Raw genomic sequence first — 6154 nt, 5'->3', positions numbered from 1 at the left:
GACGATGCCTGGGTGTGAAGTCTGCTCCGAGGCCTTCAGTGCAAGTCCTTGGCACACCTCTTCAGACTCAGCCTTCCCCCCCATCCTGAAAGTTCCCAAACTGATGGGAGAGAAGCCGTGGTTGTGTTTCCCGGGCTGACACCTCCTGCTGAGCATCCTTCCCTGCAGGAACGGCAGTCCTCTCGCGTTACCCTGGGCACGCGCCGCCGTGCTGCTGATGGGACCAGACAGGATCCGTCACTGTGCTGATGTGTCTCCTCCACAAAAAATCCTAAATGACACCAGCATCTGAGAGACGAGGAACAAAGGGAAAAACAAATAAAATTATCTGCTCTGTTTGGTCCCCTCTGGTCATCTGTCATCCCAGTCTGGTGTGGGGGCTTTGAGGGAGGGCTGGGGTTTGAGGGTTCTGGGTTGGAGGTATGAGAGGGGTTTGCTTTGTTCATGTGAGACCAACAGGCCTGGCAGGCCAGCACGCTGCTTCTGCTGGACTCTGTGGAGTCTCTGTCTCTGTTTCAGCTTGATGCTGGTGTCCAGACTCCCCTGAGTGCTGCCACAACCAGACCCTTGCAGTGGGGCAGAGCTCGGTGTCGCTGGTGCTTCACAAGCGTCAGAAGGACCTTGCCAAGGTTGTGTGAATGTCTCTCCCTGCCTCAAGGTAAGATCATCTCTGCCTCTGTCATTGCTGCACTAATCTGTCTGTAAAGACCCTTGGGGATACAGGTTGCTCAACCTCTTCCCAGGACTTCTAACAAGAGTAATTGTAACAAGCCTATAAAATGTGTTGGGGTTTTTTTGTTTACTTTTCTTCCTTGCCTCAATTTTTGTTTATGTTCTATGGTGGCTATGGCTGAGGAAACATTTTTCTTCACATTTTCAGGAAGCTGTTTGAAAGCTGCTCTCAGATCAGTGAGGACCAACTGGGATGGCTGTGCTCCTCTGCAATGCATGTGACAGATGTGTCAGCTCTGGGCTTACTCTCTCCAAATGGTCCATTTCTGTCTCAAAACACAGTGGCCAAAAGCAGAGCACCAGCCTTATGATGAAAATCAGCCTTTAAGGTAAGAAGCTGAGATACTCTTGCTTGAACGAGATGTATGGGGAGCCTCTCTCACATGAGGATGCTGACATTAAACCTTCAAGGCATCATGGCCTCAGCTCCTCAGAACTGCCTGTCTTGTTGGGCAGGGAGATTTCTCCCAGATGTGTTTTCTTGTTTCAAATTGTCTGGTGGAGTTTCCCCCTCTCTTTACACAGCTGTTACTTCCAGCCTCAGCAGTTAAAGGTGCTTTAAAATTGGGTGGGTTAGTGCTTGTGAAATAGTCTGGGCTGTTCATTTTCATGGGACTGAAGAGTGACTTACTGTTCATGTCCTGAAAATTGTTTGTTTTGCCTGGAGGGCATTTTGCACAGGAACTTAAATTGTTGGCTTGACTCTCCTTTGTGTAAGTTGTCTAAGTTGAGAGCTGTGTGTTCTATAACAACCTCTTCTTGTCTGTGGTAGCAGCATTTGAGACCTGCCCTAATCAGAGTTTTGGGTGGCACCACTATGAAGAAGAGTGCAGGAATTGGAGGGAAGAGAGCAGAGATGGGAAAGGACAGGTACATCCAGTTGAGGTAAGGAGACTACTAAACACAGGGCAGCCAGACCAGAAACATGCAGATTATGTGAGCACAGCTGGGCTAAAACTTGGCAAAATAGTTTTTCTGGTATTGTAGACTATGCTCAAGCAAAGGATTTTCTGTGGACACCACTGAGCAGAAGAAAAGATAATTGTAATTCAACGGAGAAAACAAAACATCCATTTCTTTAAAAATACCCCAGCCTGAGTAGCTGCAGACCTGGAAAATAGCCTTAAAAATAAACAACCAGTAGCTCTAATTACCCTGGAAGGCCAGCACCTTCTCTTGCACAGGCAGGGGAAGCAGGCTGGGAACTAAAGGTACTGGTGTGGTGACAGCAGAGCTTGTGAGGAAACCACTGGGTCTTGTCCCTGGGCAGCCCCAGTTAAGAAAGAAATACATCTGCAGGCTCCAAGTCCCCTGCCTGCTGCTGGGACTGCTCACTGGTGATGACATCTCAAATATGTTTTAATAACCAGAGGCTGTTAATAAGCGCTTGCTACTTCACCAGCTTAGATGCTTAGATGCTTTAAATTTAAACAGGATTAGATAAGGTAGGGAGATTACTAAATACCCAAATGAACATTAAGCAGATATATTGGAGGTTTAACAACTCTGCAGCAGATTGTTAAATTGCTCTAAATATTTCCCTACTAGTCTGGGGGTATTTAATTAAAACAACCCCTCTAGTCCTGTGTAACGTGCCTAGCAGCCCTACAAGCCCTGCACAGGGCAGGACCTTAATTGGCAGTGTTACCATAAAGCTGAGCCATGCTTGAGGACAATTAAAAAACAACAGCCTTCCCCCCCCTGCCCACCCCACCCCTCAAACCACCCCAAGCCCCTCTAATTAGTGTGAGAAATGACGACAAAACAACTCCGAGTGTCTCCAGTGACAGGTGCACAAATAACAAGGCTGATGAAAGATTTTGCAATTAAGATTGCGCTATGAAGATTAATGGGATATTTTCATAAACTGATGTAAGACTGCCTATAACCCAGTTGCCTCCACATAACTCCATCTCCTTCTCTGTATCTCTTATTTCTCAGATTTCCTTCACCCCCTCTTTGCAGCTTCCTGAGGGTTTTCATCCCCAGCACTTTTTTTTCCCAGGTCTCCCATATTTCCTGGCATTTCCTTTCTTTTGCTTTGGCTATTCTTGCCTAAGTCTTGGGTTTCTGCTCCATTTAAACTTCCTGGCTGGGGTGGAAGTAGGGCTGTCCCCATGGGCTGTCCATGTGGTGTTGCTCCATCACGGGCTGTGTCCACTTCCACTGGCTCACTGGAAGGTATTTCCCAGGTTTGTTAAGGATCCAGCTGCAAAGCACACATCTGGCTCTGGAGCCACGTGTGTCCATGGCTTTGGAAGGCCCACAGGTCACATTGCCTGTGCTGCTTCCCAGCAATGTCTCCCTTGAGCTTGCCAGTGATTCTATTAACCCAGATTAAATTGGTCCAGCCACTGCTTGATAGGAAGCATTAAACTGGCAGGGAAGGAAACTGGGAGCTGGAGCAGACACCCCTCCCCATGCATCTTTCAAAGAGGGGGGTTTGTGCCTCTCACCCAAACCTGCTCTTTTCCCAAAGACATTTGCCTGTTGCTGCCATTGCTCTGACTCTGTTACTCCTAATTGCCTCCTGTTATTCTTGATATCTCCAAGGCAGACTGCTACACAGGGAATTTACATTTCTTTTAATCTAGTGAAAGCAGTGATTGGACACACAGCCTCCAGTCCTGCTTTTCTTCCTCTCAGCTGCTGCCATACACCAGGTTTGATGTCCATCTCTTCAGTCTGTCTGTGCTCACTGGCTGCCTCCTCTCCCTGCCCTTGAGTTTCCTTCCTGACCTTGTCCTCAGCCCTCCCAGTGGCTTTTAGCTGTGATTTTTCTGTGAGACCTCAGAGGTGTTTGTCAGGACAGGGGTTCAGAGGCTCTGGGCTGGGTGTAAGTTGTGCCTGGCTGCAGGGAGCTCCTCCTTGCTTTTTCCTATTGTTTTTTCCCACATAAATGATGTGTTGGAAGAGACACCTGCCCAAACCTGCAGCCCTGCTTCCCCCCAGGCCCTCTCACCAGCCAGGCTGCCCAGCACTTTCAGAGCTAGGGGTGAATAATCCCCTGCTCAGGGATTTTGAAGTAGTTGTAGCTGGGGCCCCCAAACCAGTACAACCACTTCCACACTGGCCTGCTTGTTAGCTCTGCTGGGGAGGGGTGTAAATAAGACCTCAGGGAAATGCTGTTTGCCTTCTGATGGCTCTCCCCATGCCTCTATCCCTAGCAAAAGGGTTGTAAATTATTGTTTCCCACTATTTGTGAAGAGTCTTTAATTGAGAGTTAGCACAGGACCAGTGGCTTGTCTCAGACACTTCTCTGCACAGAGACATGCTATGCACTCCAAACTCTGACACCCTTTCTATGAGGTTCATGAAAAAACCTGGTACAGCAAAAAGGCAGGAGGATTCCAGTCTCCTAAGAAAGAGGCATTAATTGGTGGTGACAGAAATGTAGTTTTTCCTGAGAATGGTATGTGCCTGACAGTATTCCACTCACCACAGCAAACAAGCAGAAATTAGGGCTTTCTGTCTCTTGTCCATGAGCCTTTTTGACTTGATATCTCCTTGTCTCTCCTCCTTTTAATTGCTCAGCTATTGTCCTATTAGTGTCAGCGCTTGGCGGGCGCAGGGGTTAGAGCTGAGATGCTCTGGCTGGTGCTCTGTGAAGTGTCAGCCTGGATAAATACAGTGCTTTCTGCTCTCTCAAATCCCCTTTCCCACTCCCTCCTTACCTTTCAGATGCTGGAAAAGGCCAAGGAATATTAGTGCAGGCTGTAGGTGTAGCCTTCCCTCCCAGCCCTTGGCTTGCTGGTGCTTGCAGCCCAGCTCTTTGCTGCTCCAGAGCTGAGATTATGCCGGAAAAAAATGTTTCTGCAGTGAGATGATACTTCTTGGTTTGGGATTCTTGCAGACATTGAGAAATGCCTGGAAGACTCTCCTGGTAGAGGTGCTGCTGTGCTCCTGCCTCTCTGGATGGGCAGATCTGCAGCCTGACCTCTCAGTCTCTGCTTTCACTTCATGTCTGTGTGTGCTGGTCCAGAGGGGCTGGCTGTGTGCTTTTTATTCCCTCTCACTGTCCTGGTGACTGCACTGATGCTCACTTCCAGCAAATTAACCTTTTGGGGGAAGTCTTCACCTTACCAGCTTCTTGTCCTGGCTGCTGACACCTCCCAGGAGGCTGATGCTTCCCAGTGACCCTGCTGGGAATGCAGGGTGGAGCTGCCTTTTGGTGGAGCTGGGGATGGAGGGCAAGGACTGGGAGGCATCAGAGGGCAGATGTGCTTTCCAGGCTGAGCAGTTTCCCCTGCTGCTGCAGCTGCTGGGATGTGCTGCACGCAAGATTGTCCTTGGAGAACTCCTCTTGCCAAAAGCAGCACAAAAATGCTTTCTTGCTTCCTGGAAGAAGCACAGAGGGTGCCAAACCCAGCCTGCCAAGGAGCAAGGCCCATTGCCCTGCTAGCCTGTGGTTCTGCTGTGACCTCTGTGCCCTGGGGAGCTCAGAGCAGTGCCTGGCTGACCCTGCCTGCCCTGCTGGGAGCTGGGGACAATGCAAATGGATGTGCCCCAACCCGAATGGCCCCTGCCATTAGTGCCAAGCAGGTCTGGAGCTCAGAGCACTGAGATGTGTGGAGATGCAGCAGCAGAGCTACAGGGACCCCTTTGCTCACCCCACAGCCTGGATGAGCCAGAGATCCCAAGGAATAAGCAGGATGCAGCTCTGCCTTGGGAGATGCTTTGAAACAAGCAAACACGTGGGTGGGAAGGGAATTTGTGCTGCAGGGTGGATTTAATGCCTGGTGTTTTATAACCTGAGTGCCTTTTACCAACACGGTTTTACTATCCCCTCCCATCTCAACAGCTATTTTATAAATATTATTATGAAGAAGTCTTGGTGGTAATGCTAAAGGGAAGCTGGGCTTTGTTTTATCTGAATAGCTCTTGCTTCCAGCTTGGGATAAGGGCTGTAACACTGCAGAATGAAGCTGGGCTGGAACAAAAGGAAATCTATTCATTAACTTAAATCGTAGTAATTTTAGCATGACCCAAGAGGAGCCTGGTGAATCTAACCCTCTATTTTCCCACATCCTTCCTAGCAAGAGCCTTTCTTTCTCACTGAGGTTTGAGAGCTGACTCACTTCCAGACTGGAGTGAAATCTGGGGTGGATATTTTTTTTCCTCTAAGATTAGTGTCAATGCTGTTACAACAATTACAGTGGAAAGAGAAATTATTGCCATTGTTGATTTTAATGCATGAAAGCTGAACTTAAGTTGTCCACTTACCAACTTCACAGATGCTGGGTTTATTTTTCTTTTTGTTGTTATGTGCAGTCACAGATTTCTGTAAATGCTGCTGCTCACCTAGGGGGTAGGAATCACAGCTGAGAGCTTGATCCCTTATCATGTTAGTGACTCTTTTCTAGGACTGCACCTCTACCTTTTTTTAGGACTTGATAATCTGTGATGGGGGTGAGAGGTCAAA

General features: G+C 48.4%; 1 long non-coding RNA gene across 3 annotated transcripts in view; it reads left to right on the top strand.

Annotated features, from left to right (window-relative positions):
• The first annotated feature begins 419 nt into the window (after positions 1-419).
• The window catches only part of LOC139594129 (uncharacterized), a 40780-nt gene continuing 35045 nt past the window's right edge, over positions 420-6154 (top strand). For 2 of the 3 annotated variants that reach the window (XR_011680512.1, XR_011680513.1), the window contains exons 1-3: positions 420-658; positions 881-1061; positions 1508-1617. This is a non-coding gene — a long non-coding RNA (uncharacterized lncRNA). Of the gene's footprint in view, positions 659-880; positions 1062-1504; positions 1618-6154 lie in introns of all 3 variants that reach the window. The other variant, XR_011680514.1, reaches the window with a different exon arrangement.

The sequence above is a fragment of the Agelaius tricolor genome, unplaced genomic scaffold (assembly GCF_023055355.1).
Source record: "Agelaius tricolor isolate 1412-34295 unplaced genomic scaffold, bAgeTri1.0.p SCAF_11, whole genome shotgun sequence".
NCBI classification, from domain to species: Eukaryota; Metazoa; Chordata; class Aves; order Passeriformes; family Icteridae; genus Agelaius; species Agelaius tricolor.
The sequence above is the reverse complement of the archived record's forward strand: the minus strand, read 5'-3'. Positions and strand labels throughout refer to the sequence as shown.